At 30.9% G+C, this 17,173-nt stretch overlaps 1 protein-coding gene across 1 annotated transcript in view; it reads left to right on the top strand.

The window, feature by feature from the left end:
* Positions 1 to 17,173, top strand: part of LOC105202138 (serine/threonine-protein kinase Warts) — a 39,154-nt gene that overhangs the window by 1,134 nt on the left and 20,847 nt on the right. The gene's annotated exons all lie outside the window — the stretch shown is intronic.

Here is a 17,173-nt window from a genome sequence, read left to right as displayed (position 1 = left end):
TGACATTGAGTTAATCCATCTTTATCAGCTACATCTTGGAAGCGCTGTATAGAATATTAAAATAAGTCATAAAATTGGAAATATAAAGGCTAATAAGTGTATATTGCAGTTGTTAATGCACAAGTTAAAACAGTTTATTTTCTTCACAACAATGTAGGCTACATTCTCGGCTACATTGTTGTGAAGAAAATAAACTGTTTTAACTTACACATTAACAAGGATGATATACTCTTATTAGCCTTTATATTTCCAATTTTTTTACAATTTGAGAGTAACATTCGATGTTATTTTGATTAAAATAAGTGACTACTTTTACATGGCCTGATTTATACAGGAATTATAACATTGACGTTATAAAACTGACAATTATGGTCATTCCATTCTTTAGAGGAATCATAAGCATTCCTCTAAAGAATGGAATGACCATAATTGGTCAATTTCATAGCTATAGGTGTAAACCTGGTTAATGGTGATGTGTAAACATTATAAATGATAATTTAAAGGTGCACAGTTGAGAATATGCAGTATACAGGAGATCTTCCTAATTGAAGTTAAAAATGATTTGTAATGTATGAGGAACAATGTGTGACCTGGTGTTGTCACATAGCAAAATAAATAATCTGTATTTAATAAATAGTCTTTTTTGTTTGATTTTGTCAGTCAAATTATTCAACAGTTAATTTCCAAGTGTTTTGCAAATTCTTTTTGCATCTGTGACAGATGGTATTGTTATCCAATAATCTATGCAAATCAGTGACCTTTAATTTTCATGATGTTTCAAAGCGTGATTGACAGACATCAAAATTGTTGGTTTTAAACTGTCAAAATTAATATTTATAGATATTGTAGGACACAATGCTTTCAAAACAGAATAAATTACTTTAGCAGATGTATTTTCCTTGTCAAAAACTTCAGTGTTGAATATACAGCTTTTCATTGCTCATCTTACTCACTATTGTTTTACAAAATTATGTTTATCATTAAATTAAAACAAATCACATCTAACAAACTTTGATATCTTTGAAAACTCAAGTTGAGATTTTATGAAGCACGTTATATAATTATACCAGAGCACTGTAAAAGACAAACTTTTGCATACACTAATAAATTAATGTTTAACTTGGTTTAACTTTCTATTTTTTTTAATTTTTGGAACTAAAAAAAAACAGTTTAATTGAGTTTAAAATTAATGTACATGAATACAAGTGTCATAACTTAGAGTTTAGAGCATAAAGTTTCAATCCTGATTTATAATGTATATAGCAAGTCTTAAGCCATAAGAAATTGATCAATTGAATGTGAGAAGAGTAATTAATACAATCTATTATAAACTGGGACTTATGCTAGTATATTCATAATGGATACTCATAATCGATTCTTATTTCAAGACCATCTTAAGAAATGTCTTAAGATGTTAATACTTTCTGATTGGTTGATTACATATAAGATAGTACTTAAGATAATCTTAAATATAAGAATCGACTATGAATACTGGCCTTAAACTTACACTTGTCGACATATAATAGAACTTTATTCTATATATTCCTAAATAAATATTTTAAAATTACATTTGTACCTTCTTTCTTACATTACATTGGCAAATATTTTATATCTTATCAGAAAAAGATATTACAATTATTTATACTAATCTGCGAATAGACAGAAATAACAGGGACACAGACCCAGGACCCAAAATGAAAGATGGAAAATTTTGAAGAGAAATGTGTGTAGACATGCGCACAAAAATGTACCATGTAATATTTCTTTGTAAAAACATCATAATTATTGAAATAAAACTAATCAAAAAGTTATTAAATATAATATATTTACAAATAATTGAAGTCTTAACTGTTATAACTAGATCTTAGTGCTGATTTCTTAACTGATATAAAATTGATAATCAATTTAATAATAAATGATGCTAACAAGCATTTAATATGACAATAATGCCTATAAAAAATCTTTTCCCCCTTAAAACTGTAATTTAATATTTTGATTAGAGTCCAATCAAAACCTTTTTTCTTTTGTTTTAGTTTTGACTGAAACCGAATATTCGGTTATGTGTCAGTTTTAGTCAAACTAAGGGGGGAAAGGATTATTACATTCAGATGCGAGTTAGCATAATTTGTTATTAAATTGATTTTTAATTAATAAACGTGACATTACTCATTCTTATTTAACTTAGAACGAGTGGTAAAACGCTGACTAAAATGTGTACACCAATGCTTACTAATGCGCATTTATTGGGTATTACTATTGAATTTTGTATGTAATGTCCACTAATGTCCTAATAATGCTCACTAATGTTTTAGTAATGCCCACTAATGCCCTTCTTGTAATGCCCATTAATGCCTTAGTAATGCTCACTAATTCCTAGTTCTAGTAATGCTCTATCATACCCCAGTATTGCCTCATACCGTTTTTTTATTATATAACAATAAAAGCTGTAAAAAAAATACAAATTAAATTAAAGAAAACAAAACATATTAGGTTATCAAAAATATAACACATCTCTTTATTATATTTGTTTTATAAACAATATATTAATAGTATTACAATTATGATTAGAAAAAGATAAACTAAAATAAAAATGTTGGAATTTTATGAAGAAAGAGGCAAAAAGATATGGAATCATTATTGCAATTTTTCAGCTGATGACGATAGTTTTATTAAAAGAAATGCGTCTTAATAATTTTTTACTAATTACGAACAATGAAATATTTTCATGGAGTTCAACATTGCCTTAGTTTTAAATAAATACGAATAAAGTAGACGAATATCACATATTAGATACAATACATATCATAACTAAAATGTGGAGATTTTTGAAAGAAGGAATAACACTTTCAATATGAGATCATTTTACTACAACTGTTGACCATTCTTCATTACTTATTAATAAAAAATGTTTTAAAAGATAAACATTTTCTAACATTTCTTCTAATTTAAAAAGAGAGGATAAAATAAATTATCTTGCTGGAGCAAAAATGTGTTCATTATCTATAATCAGTCATTTAAAACAAGTTATCAATAGTAATGGCACAACTGCATTTAAATGTAATGAATTTTATAATATTATTTATATTTTTTAGATAAAAATCAACAGTTTTAAGTATTTGAGTTTATTACATACGGTATTTGGTTTTTTTCTAAGACTATGGAAAGCATGAATTAAACAAAAAAGACTTATACAATAAAAAATAACTTTAATTAACAATTGTTATCTTTATATAGAACTAAATGCTCACATTTTAATAATTAGTTTTATCAAACAATTAATTTTAATAACCAACTTTTCCAGATTAAAATGTTTCATTCTATAAATTTTAGTAGTTAAACGTGTGGAAAGCTTTATCGAGGCTCTGATATAACTTCATGAGCAGATATGATTTCTACTTATTGAACTGTTATTAATTTTAGTATTAAAGATTTAATATATTGTATTGATAAAATTAAACAAAAAGGATCACGCACGATTTATCTGAAAAAATATGTTTGATTGATTTGCTTGAATTTTTATATGTTATAGTACTTGCGTTCCTAATAAAAAACCTCAATTTTAGAACATTTTTATGTCTAGTTTTGGAATTAAAAATATTTGAACGTCTCATAACATCGGGACATATGTATATCTACACTAATTTGAACTTCTATGCTTGCTCATATATGTATATCGGTACGTACGAATGTTTGTGGATGACTGCGTGTCGTGCACACGCGGGTGTGTGTGCGCGCACGCAAGATGTGTGCAGCAGACATAAAGCTCCCATGGTTTGTCACTCCCGTAGTATTTAATGTCGCAAACCCTTTCTGCGCGCGCGTGTGTTTAGTAGAGATAAGGATCCCACGATTTGTTATTTTCAGACACACGCATTCGCACTTGCGCGCGCGCACACACATGCACGCACACGCAGAGAGGGTTTGAAGTCATTAAATACTACTGGAATGACGAACCATGGGATTCTTATCTCTGCTGACAGTGCTGACACACATACATGCACGCGTGCGCACACACAGCCCGTGCGCACACACACAAGCCCGCGCGCACACAACACGCCCGCGCGTGCACGCACATGCAGTTATCCACGGACATTCATACGTACTGAAATACATATATGAGCAAGCATACAAATTCAAGTTAGTGTAGATATACATATCAGCTGATGTCATGAAAGAGACCTTCAAATATTTTTAATTCTGAAACTAGACATAAAGTTGTTCTAAAAATTGAGTTTTTTCATAGGAATGCAAGTACTACAGCATATAAAAAAATTCAAGCAAATTGACCGAATCCATTTTTTCATATAATTCGTGCGTGGTTCTTTACTATAACAAATGATTTTTCAGGAATATTTTTATTTCTTAGAGATGACAAGAAAAAATGTAAAACTCAAAGTTTCTACATGAAGATATACACAGAATTTGAATATCGAAGAAATAGTTGTAAATAGACTGGAAGATGTCATTGAAGAAAAATAATTCATGAGAGAGAGAGGGGGGGTGGAGGGGAGGGGGGAGGGGGGGGGTTTGTTGTTATATTTGAATATAAAAAATGACTAATTACCGGCTAGCTAAAATTTGCTACTCTTGTTAGCTTTGCTTAGTACATCAGTAAAAAAGAAGTCCTAATATTAAAAAACTGAATTTTGTATTGGGTCTTGGGATAGAATATAATACAAAGGTAAATAAATAATATTTAGGTACATTTTACTTAGTAACAATTATGATTTAGCATAGTATGGTAATTTCTTGTTTAATATGATACTTAGAAAATTATTTAAATAATGCTTAAAACTTAGGTATTGCAATTACATATGAGTGCTGTCTTATTATCGCAGGTGTGGGTGAGAGTATGATGTGTTAGAGTATGATATGTGAATGTGCGTGTGATTATGTGTGTGTGTTGTGATAGTGGGTGTGATGTGTAGTTATGTGTGCGTGTTTTGTTACTTATCGGTTAACCACCAATATTTGTTTTTTTCTTTCTTTTCTTCTTAGGTTTTCCTCATTGGAAATCGACATATCATAGCGCCATACAATTTGTTTGTCGTTGCTCTTTGAGAATGGAGGATAACTTAATTTCTTAGCATTGTTACGTCTATGGCAATGGTATATCACAGGTACATTATTACAGTCTTGTATGTAACTCTTTTGGTCTAGGTACAGAAATGCTTTCAGGGGTATAAATCTTGTTGTGATTGTTTTTTCATAGTACATTGGATTTGGATATGATGAGACTATTTTCGGTTATCTTACTTGCTTGTAGGTAATGGTCGCGAATTATATTTATTATAAAGTTGTCGATTCTGAGAATATTCGCTTTGTTGTACAGTTTTTGGTTTTTAATATATTATATGTAATCCGATTCTGTGGTTCTATTTATATTTAAACATGCCTTTAAGCATTTTCTTTCGAAGATTCTCAGTTTCTCCATGAGAGATCCACTAATATTGTACCATATGGCACATATGTAACTTGTGGTCTTACTAATAGCTGGTAGCAGATTATTTTTACTTCTGATTTTAGGAATTTGGAGTAGAAGAGTCTTTCGAGAAATGTGAAAATGTCATTTGCTTTTTTGGATTGGATGCTCACATGTTCCTTATAATGCAATCTCTCATCGAGATTTATTCCTAAGTACTTAACTATACTTTTATGTTTAATTGTTTCTTTGGCATTGTTTTTTTGGAGCGTTTTTGATTTTAAAAGTTTTGTAATTTTTTCTAACATTATTTGCGTTTGTTAATGAAGATTTAAATAATATTGTTTTGCATTTTTCTATATTTATTTTTAATTTTTATGTTGTGTAGTAGCTTTCTAGTTTCTAAAATATTTTTTGTAGATTAGTTTGGATTTGAGAAACCCATTTGTCCGCCACATACACAATGAGGTCGTTTGCCAAGGCAATTGCTTTGGCGTTACCAGGTTGGTTTAGTCCGAATAGTTTTAGCATTTTGCCTATTTAAATGTTAAATATTAGGTTGTTCGGTAAGTAATTTCGTTTTTTTTTTTTTATGAAAATGAAAGACGATTTTCTTATAGTGAATAAATATTTTATTGAATTATATATTGTCCATTCTTATCCAATACCTTTTGCCATCTTTCTGGCAGTAGCATGATTTCATATTCATAAAAGTTGTGTTCTTTGCTGGCAAAAACCTGATCCAGATGATTTTTTACTTCTCCATTTGAAGTAAAGGTTTTACCGTCTAAAAAATTTTGTAGAGACCGGAACAAATAATAATCAGAAGGTGCCAGATCTGGAGAATATGGTGGGCAGTATATCCCATTCAAGTTGTAAAAGCTTTTGACGAGTTAACAAACTTGTATAAGATCTTGCATTATCTTAGTGGAACACTACACCTTTTTTATTGATCAATTCTGATCTTTTCTGTTTAAGTGAATTATTCAATTTGTCCAGCTGATGATAGTACAATTCAGAATTGACCGTTGTGTTGTCCGGTAGAAGCTCAAAAAAAAAAAAAAAATTTTTTTTTTGAAATCCCACCAAACAGATAGCATCACCTTTTTTTTGATGAATATCGGCTTTCGAAGTGCTTTGAGCCGCTTCATCTTTCTTACTCTATGATCTCTTGCGTTTAACATTGTTGTAGACAACCCATTTTTTGTCTCCAGTAATGATGCGCTTCAAAAATGGATCATTTTTTGGACGTTTTAGAAGCAAATCACAGACGTCAACACGAAGGCACAGATTTTTTTCCGTAAGAATATGAGGAACCCATATGTCGCTTTGAGATTAAACCTAGGCGTTTTAAATGATTACGAATGGTTGAATTCGATAAATCTAACCTCTCAGCGATCTCACGAGTTGTTATTCGCCGGTTTGCATCAATTAATGCCTTTATTGTGTCAGCTTCAACTGGCCTTCCAGAACGTGGTGCATTTTCAACATCAAAATTGCCGGATCGAAATTTTGCAAACCAGTTTTGGCACTGGCGATCTCTCAATACATATTTTCCATACATATCGGATAATTTTTTTCTTGCTTGAACAATATTTTTACTTTTTTGATAATAAAAAAGTAAAATATGCCGAAAATGCTGCTTTTTACTTTTCATATTTGATAAGGCACCAAATAAAAACTACTGCGTATAATCAATCGATTATTTTTTACAAGCCTTGTTATATCAGCTGTCAAAATATATAATGATTATGCGCCTTAAGTGTAAAGTTACTCTCTGTTGAGAAAAAACGAAATTACTTTTTGAACAACCCAATAGAATAGGTGAATTTACTGTGCCTTGTTGGAGGCCGTTGTTGAGTTTGTAGGTCGTTGAAGAGTGTATATCTCCACTTGTCAGTAGCAGAAATCTCTCTGAGATCATACTCTATATTAATTTGACTAGGCGATTAGACAAATTTTTTGTTATTAATTTATATAAAAGTCCATTAAGCCAGATTGTGTCGAAGACTTTTTCTAAATCTATTAGGCATGCCTCAACACATTGCTTTGCGTTGAGTGCCCAATTTATATCTGAAGATAGTTAATCGCGTGTATAGTGGCCTAACTCACGGAGCCAACTGCACTGGTTGGAAGGAGAGTTACCGGGAAGGCTCATATGGCGCGCCGCGGTGCTTTGGATATGGCCAATTTTCACAACTTTATTATTCCGAAACTAAGATTTATTCGATCAAACGCTGGGAGACGTAAACTTTTTTTTTATCTCTAGAATAATTTAAAAATTTGGGGTTGAAATCCCAGAGTGATTCACCGCGTTCTCCTCTTGTTAAATAAAATTATAACAAAGGGCAGATTCTACCTTATCTCTATCTTTGTTTTTACTTTAATTTGAAAATGTATATAAAAGACTGTAAAATTATGGCAGAATAATATTAAATAAACAAGATAATTTTATAAATAGTGATAAGATTAATTTAGACAAAAGCTTACTTTTAATTGAAATATATATCATTATTTTTTCTTCTAATTGATTTTTTTATTATAATGTTTGTAGTACTTAAAATAAATTTTCGTATTGCTCTGTCTCCGAATAATTTATGTTACACACTTAATGTCTGAGCTTTATAATTTTTTTAAGAAAAAATTAATTAAATGTGAAAATTGTGATTAAATGATTCATTAAAAGTTTTTGATTTGTTATATAAAATAAACTTCCAATATTTTATATGCCCGAACAATTAGTTTTGTGACCGTATGTGTCATATTTCAAAGCATTACTAAAAAAAGTATACAAATTTCATAGATTGTTTAATTATTACGTTTGAGCATCTGTATAAAATTGGAATACAATTCCCTTATTAATTTAAAAATTATTGAATTTTGTTTGTTTTTGATTCATATGTAAAATCGTATTTTATAGAGAAGAGGGTATTATGGCTACTGTCGACAATAGTTACCCCTATTATTTCCATTATTAGGTGACGTATTTTAACAATTGCTTATGGAATTATTTGTTTAGTAGCCTGCTGTTTTTTAGTGATGATAATATCCAATACATAATGATTGACAATTGTTAATCATTATGTATTGGATATTATCAATTATAAGACAATTATAAGGCATTTTTACTTTTGAGCACTTCTAAACTTTTACAAGGTGCACTTTTAACTTTTAATTACATACACTTTTTCATTATTCTTAAACTTGAGTGTATTATCACACGAAAGTACATACATTTGAGTGTTTTTTTGTTATTTAACTTTTTATTCGGCTGTATACATTTTGAGTTATACAGACTTAAAACAATAACATGGAATTTTGTTAATATGGTTTTTTAAACGAAATTTTTATTCGAAATATTTCTTCGATAAATTGATTGTCATTCTAAAGAGCGGTGTTTAGAAACATTATTTTATGCTTGTTGTTTAATGTTAAACAAGGATAAAATGATATTTTTAAGGAAATTTCTAATGGTATTTCTAAAGCTTCTGAACGCAGGAAAGTTCTAAACAATAGAAAATTAAAAATATATAATTTTGTAACAAGGTACTGTGTTTTCTTTAAACTAAACTAATTTTTTAAAATTATTTTTATGGATCGCTATATTATAACTACTTTTTTTCTTCCACCGATTATGCAATGCATTAGATTTTAATAAATCACGTCCTAAATAATAAATATTTCATTATTTTGAACTTAGAATCTGTCAAACAACACTCTGACGAATGTAATCGTTCAAGTTTCAATAGAAAATATTAATTATAAACAATGTTATTCAATAAAATGAAAATGAGTGTCATTACCCTCTTCTTCTCTACTTATTTGTAAAATTGATGACGAAGTAGAATCACGAATTAAATCAAATATTTTATACATATTCTAATAAAACCCTAATAAATATTTTGTAATAAATATTTTTTTAATGAAGTAACGAATAAATGATTTGTTTTATAATTTTAATATTTGGGATAAAAATATTTATTTGTATCTATCTACTTCTTTAAAAATTATTTATCTAAAGTAATTTTTAAACTGTTGCATGAATATAAATAAATTTTTGCACGAATATTAAAATTATAAATAAAATTATTTGTTGTTTTGTTTTTTATAGTTGATTTTAGAGCAAAAATTTTGGTAATTAGAAAAAAGGAATAAACTTGAGAAGTTTGCAATTTTTTAAATTTGATTTAATTAGTATTATACTAAAATTATAGCCAAAATATTATTAACTTTTCTAATATTAAATTTTTTTTTATATGGATCTTTAATATCGATATGTGAAGAGAAACAATTACAGTGTTATAAAAACAAATATACAGGGTGAGGAAAAAAGATCGGTCCTTGAATAATTTGGAAAATATAAGTTTTATAGAAAAATGTTTCAGACAAAAATATGGTCCAAAGAAATCCATTTATTGCTATTACCAATAAATGGATCTCTTTGCACCATATTTTGACCTTGGATGACGTTACCAAAATCAGAACGAAATCACCTTGAATTTTTAAAATGGAACCCCTTTTTATGCATATTCTTGTAGCTTAATTGAAGAGTTTTTTGAATACTGAAGTTTATTTTTATTAAACTTTTGAGTTATGAAGACTAAGTATCGCCGGTTAGCATTATCTAAGGTGTACTACGTGGAGGTTACCCAATCGAATTACACTTCTTTTGTGTTATGTGTGTAAATCCGTTACAAAAAAACAATTAAAAATGGTCGGGTGACGTACACTTATGTGTGGCAAAACTTGGAATCCAATATAGTGTGTCAGCTGAAAGTTGAAATATTGAATAATAATATTCTCGGAATATTATATTAATTTTTAAGAATATTTGTATAATATTCTAGCAGTATTGTAGCGCTTATAGGGTTATGACTCATAGCCATCCAAAATATTTCAGCAACCAGCCAAAATTCAAGATTGAAGTTGGCTTTAAAAGAAGCAATAAAAAAATCTTTTGAAGCCTTACAAATCGAGAAGTTTATCTATCATCACTCTCTTCTCTCACAAATCGGGGAGCTTAATTTTTGAGTCTTCTCGCCGCTCACAAATCGGAATACTTGATTTTTGTGAGTCTTATCGCTTTTCACAAATTAAAGAGCTTAATTTTTGTTATTCTTCCTTGTCTCTCACAAATTAAGGTGCTTAATTTTTATGTGTTTTCTTGTTTTTTACAAATCGGATTGTTTGATTTTGGTGAGTTCTCTCGCTTTTCACAAATTGGGAAGTTTAATTTTTGTGATTCTTCTTTGTCTCTCACAAATTGAGGTGCTTAATTTTTGTGTCTTCTTGTTTTTCACAAATTGGATTGTTTGATTTTGGTGAGTTCTCTCGCTTTTCACAAATCGGGGTGAGTTTCTTTGTTCTATATCTCTTTAATTTTTCTTGAAAGTTGTGAGAAAATATTCTATATAGTACAATAGAGATCGAGAATTTGCTCTCAAATAGAAAAATTGAAGACAAGAGACTGTTCGCAGTTTTTTTGCGAGTTCTCACGTAAGCATGTTTACGTAGCAAAGTTATGTATAAGTGTATGTAATGTGCGTAGTCAAGTCTTGCGAACTGTGTCGTGTGTTTGTGTATGTAGCCAAGTTTTGCATAAATATATGTGCGTAACCAAGTTTACTGAACTGTTGTAGTGATATGAGCAAAGTAATAAATGTTATACGAAATCAATATGAAGAATATAAAAGCCCCACATAAACTGAATAGTAAGAAATATATGTTTTGGAAAAAATGGATGAATACAAAAAATGAGCCATTGTCAGTATTGTGGTTGCTAGTTGCATAAAAGGAAGAAATATACACAAAATAATAGCTATTTACACGATGTTGTGATTTTTGTTAAATTATTCCGAGAACAAATTTTTTATATTTAATTATGTAAGAGGGATATTTTTTAATTAACCTTCTATAACATTGTATATACACCCAAGGACTTTGATTCTGTCCATGGGGAAATTTTCCAAACAGAGAAGTTACCACTTTCTACATACTCGCAGTTCATGATTAATGAAACGACTAAACCTTATTGGTTACGTTAATCATGAACTGTAAGTATGTAGAAAGATAGCGACTTCTCAGTTTGGAAAATTTCCCCAGAGACAGAATTAAAGTCGCTGAGTGTATAAATTCCTAGTTAGAATACAGAACCCGTTTTTGCGCAGTTAAATTAGTAGCACTGTTACCTACTTCCCCATTGGTTACAATTCCATTGTTAGTAAGAGCTTCCGCATAAGAACATCCGTAAGACGTTACGTAGTTATACTTATGTTACGGATTGCTTTGCGTTCGTCTAAGTTTATTTGTAAGTACGGGTTTAAATTTATGGTTTATACTTGCGTTACGGTTGCTTTATGCCTAAGTTTATTTATAAGTACGAGCTTAAAGTTTATGTTTTATATGTAACGTAACGTCTTACGGATTTTCTTATATGGAAGCTCTAAGAATTAAGCAACGAGCGTGTCGTCACGATCAAGTCTCTCGCCAAGTACAAAGTGCATTCTGTTATTCGCTTTTTTGCAGGCCGAAGGGAATAATGCAGTTGAAATTTATATTAGGCTTGTTTTCTATTTCTGCACTAGACTGCACTGGAACATTTTTTCTTGCTATCACTAACTTTCAAATATATATCCATTTTATTTTAAATGCACACTAATTCAGGGAGGAACAGAAAACAAACGGATTGTGTTGTGTGTAACGCACGCGCACGCACACGCACACGCACACGCACACGCACACGCACGCACGCACACGCACGCACGCACACGCACGCACGCACACACACGCGCGCGCGCACACACACACACACACACACACACACACACATACACACACACACACACACACACACACACACACACACGGGGGGGGTGTAAGGGGCTGGGTCTACGGCCTATCCCCTCCCGCACCCACCTCGTCTCAGTTGATCCCATTGAACTATACTCTAACTGGAATGGACACTATCCGCCAGAAAACGTGACGAGAGAGAGCCATTTTGAAGGGCCACCTCTCTTTGTCAGTACAATCACGTTAAAAAGTTTTGCAGTACCGGCACATGAGAATAGATAAACGAGCGACTTGAGTGACATACATAAATAAAACAAAAGCAAAATTGTATTATATTTTTTTAAGTATTTAAGTAACTTTTTAAGTAAAAGTTATTCTCTTCCTCGTTTCCACGAATTCCGTTACATGCTGTACATGAAAACAAAAAAGAAATTTAACTTTTGAGTAGGAATGTAAGGTGAATGCTGACGCATGCGCAGAGAACGCTTAGAAAAAGAGAGGTGGCCCCTCACATCATGCTATTTCTATCGTGTTTTCCGCTTACGGACGTTATATGGCAGTGCCCATTCCAGTTAGAGTATAGTTCAATGGTTGATCTCTTATCGATGAGGTTAGGTTTCCAATCGTTACGTGTCCAAATACTCCGTTACCAACTTAATTGTGCAAGAACGGGTTCTGTATTGCTTAGAATTTTGAACAATGTTATTGGAAGTTAAAAGCTGCGACACAGGCTTTTGCCACAGCTGCATAACGGCATAAGGAAGTTGATTGGTCCGTTAGCACATGCATAAGGAAATGGACCAATCAATTTCTTTATGCATACGGTTATGCAGCTATGCAGAAACTGCCGCGGCTTTAATTAAAAAATGCCCTTTGTATAATTATAGGGAAGAGTGAGGTAAATTGAACCGTGTTTGTAATAGAATCTTTTCAATTTAATTTTTAAACACTTGGATCTCGAAAATTATGTTAACATATTTCTCGACTGGTTGAGAATTCAGCATTGAGAAGCTATAACTTTTGGTTTCAATCAATATTTTTCAACAATCTCTCTCTCTCTCTCTCTCTCTCTCTCTCTCTCTCTCTCTCTCTTTCTCTTTTATGAATGTTCAGAATCTCAGAAATGTGATTACACAATTGGTATTGCCGAAAAATGATTTATTGTGAAGTTAAGCGCAAATGGAAAAGTGTTAAAAAATCCTCTTTTTCTTTAAAAAATTGTATCTTTGCAACAAAAAAATTTGTAAGGGCTTTACAATATGGCGTTTTAAAATTAAAGAGTCATACTTATAAGGTTACTCACAATACATGGGGTGCTTTTTAGCTACGGCACAAGTTGACACTGTAATACAATCCTGTGTATAACCCTGTGTTTTCCAGCTGTGACACAAATCTACACAACCGTACACAGATAAAATTTTTTGTAGCTAGTTTTGTGTCGTTTATAGATACCAGATTTTTAAATTTGATATCATTGGAACGGATACTGTCTTTCTTATCGAACATTCTTAACTTTAGTTTTTGCGCGATTTTGAAAACGATGTCGAATGATGCATATTTATCTGTGGAAGGTTTAGCTTTGACAAAAGCAATGTTCCAACTACAAGTCAACACTGTGTAACATTGTGTAACACAGTGTATGATTGTTTTGTTGTTGGAAAGCACCCAAGATTACTCACAAAAAAGTTACACTCGCTGAGATTTGATTGACCCCCAACAAAACTTTATTGCCTTGAACTCTAGTTGACCAAGAATGTTGATCAACCATATCGATCGAAAGGGGAGATTTCAAACTTTTTTTGGTCCTAGTCCGAACACTTTATCTCACTCCGTCTTCACATAGCAAACATTCGAAATTTCATGGAAAATCTGCCAGACCTCTAATGTGTTTCAGACTTAAATGAATATGATTAAGCAGATTTGCGTGCCATTTATTATGTTAAGTCCTTATAAGACACCACACATGTGACAGCAGTTTGACAGTTATAACATTTAGAGAATAGACGCAAATGTGTATTATTTTTAGTCATTGTACAAAAATTTTTTAAAAATTGCTAAAAATTAAGTCAAAAAGTCCTGAATAATTTTTTTCTATAATGCTTAATAAAGCAATAATTTTTTTAGTAAAGCTAATTTAATTACTGCCGTCCTTTAAACAGATATACATCAGTGAATTACGCGCCTGGTAATGTACGTGAGCGCTCGCCGCTACGTTGCTGGTTGCCTTTGCAACTTTACCGACGTATGTTTTTTTAAAGGACGGCGCTGATTGGATTAGTTTTACTCAATAATTACTGCTTTATTAAGCATTATAAAAAAAGTTTAGGATTTTTTTTACTTAATTTTTAGCAAGGAATAACACTATGTAATTGGTAGGCGCTTTTTAAGAAACATCCTGTATAGAGTTCAATGAATCATTTAAAATAATACACGATATTAAATATGCTTGCTGTGTTAAAAGAAAAAAAATTGAATAATTTCTTATAAGAGAGATTTTAGAAGTAAAATGTAAATCTGATCGCTGACAACTGTGCGTGCAATGTATACCTATACTTTCAGCGCGGGCTTTGTACAGTGGGAGCGTCTTGGCGGAGAGGACACTCGTAACGAAAGGATTAAGGATTAATTATTATTTTAAATCAATTATTTTTTAAAATTTTAACATCTTTTAAATAATGATTTACAAGTATTTTTTTTCTAAAAAGTTTTTGCATGAAGGCTGCAAATACATATTTGCGTCTATTCTATGAATGTTATGACAGGACTGTCAAACTGTTATCACTTGTTTGGTATCTTATAAAGACTTTAAATATAAATGGCATGCAAATCTGTTTAACTGTGCTGTTCATTTAAATTAAATAGGCCCTATTTGAAACACGGTCCGATTTAACTCAATTTCCTCTGTATCTTTTTGATTGTTTTACAAATTAAATATGTTATACTAGATAAGTTGAACATTTTATTAGTAAAAAATGGCGGTAGTATCTCGAGTCTATGACAAAATTTCAAACTATTTTGAAATTTGTTTTCAACCAATTTTTTATGAAAAGCAATTTTATAATTTCTTTCAAACATCGACATCATTGATCCTCACAACATATTTTTTTCGTTAAAATTAGTTTATACAATGAAAAGATATTTTATTCTTTCAATTTTTAATTTTAGCATCTGACCCCCCCCCCTCTCCCCGCATTCTCGAATATGGTACAACTTCCCCGTACCAGTGATGTTAATTACATAAAAAATTCTTTATTAAAATATCTTAATCGAACGCACAAAAATAATCACAATAATTAGGCTCCAGGCATGAAAGAGCGTGCCACTTTAATGTAAGAACTATCGAAATCAACTAGAATTTTTTAAAGGGTCAAAGTTTCGAATGTGTTCTGATAACCGACTGTTCAGCCACGGAATTGACAGAGGGGATGGGACTGCAGAATGGAAGAGAGCGAAGGAATTTAGAAAGAATGAAGCACATAACAAGAAGAATAACAATTTATAAAATATTTACATTACATGCAGATCAGATTACATTACTTTGCGATAATGGTACGTTTTTTATACGCGAGCGCGACCGGAAAATATACCACGCAGTCGTCAGGTGGTCGTACACATTCCACGTATAAGATATGCAACGTTTTTTAATAAAATACATGATATCGCGCAAGAAGAATACATGATTGGCAATATTGCACACGTTACACAAAGACAGAGACAGACGAAATAAAACATGAAGTATAAAAACGATATGAAATGCAACGTGGGACTTAACTGTGGCGTGCGCAGAAAAAAACATAATTAACCCTTAAACACAATTGGGTCTGAGATACCCTATGTGAAGTTTCTAATGCTTGCTGTGTGAAGACGGAATAAGATAGAAGGTTCGGACCAGGATGTAAAAAAAGTTTGAAATCTCTTTCGATTAATATAGTTGATCAACTTTACTGGTCAACTAGAATTCAAACGGCACGACAGTAAAGTTTTGTTAGGGTTTGTGGGACTACCAATGCGTTTGAGGGAAACTTTTTTGTGAGTAATCTTATGTAAAAAATTGGACAAAACATGTTTGAACAAGTTTGTTCACGTATGTTACTTTAAAGTTAAAATACTATATTGCTGTGGAAAAAGGGATTTCTGTGCAGGATCCAAAATGTATTATGAAACACATCAATTTTTAATTGTAGATTCCTTGAGTTAATCAAAAATATCTCGTATTCGCTTTTTTATGCAAGTATATTTTTTTATAGAAATAATTTTTTTTAAAGTATGACTTTTTAGCTTTAAAATACCGTATTGTAAAGTTCTTAAAAGTTTTTTGTTGCTGATGCAAGATATGATTGTTTTAAAAAAAGTGGATTTTTAAACACCCAAGTATCTCATATTCTTATTATATAATTATCTTTTTTAAAAGGAATGATAATGCCATAATTTCCTTTTAAAGTATGACTCTTTGATTTTAAAGCGCCATATTTTAAAGTCTTTAAAAGTTTTTTGTTGCCAAGATGATTTTTTAAAGTGGATTTTGGAACAATTTCTCATTTTTGCTTAATGGTTTTTCTTTTATAACTTTACAATAAATCTTTTTTCGATAATGCCGATTATGCAATTACATTTTTAAGATTTTAAATTTTCTAAAAAAAAAATTGTTGAAAAATATTGATTGTAATCAAAGCTATAGCTTCTCAAAGTTGAAAAAGTTTTGTTGACACGAAAATATATTTTCGTATTTTACAGGATTGGTGTGTTTAAGGGTTATATTAATATGTGACGAGATTGGATGGGACGGCGCCGACGGAATCAATAAATACGCAAAATTTGAACACTTACATTTGCTAATATTTGCGGAACATGCAAAGATCGGTCGCTTGGAATACGGCATATACTTACCGCGCACGATTCATCCAATCGACAAAATCGGTGGTTTTACAAAGAGTGGTTCATCTCATCATGGCACACAATTTC

Source organism: Solenopsis invicta, chromosome 5, assembly GCF_016802725.1.
Source record: "Solenopsis invicta isolate M01_SB chromosome 5, UNIL_Sinv_3.0, whole genome shotgun sequence".
In the NCBI taxonomy this organism is placed as follows: Eukaryota; Metazoa; Arthropoda; class Insecta; order Hymenoptera; family Formicidae; genus Solenopsis; species Solenopsis invicta.
Note: the sequence above shows the minus strand (reverse complement) of the source record. Positions and strands in the feature narration are given on the sequence as shown.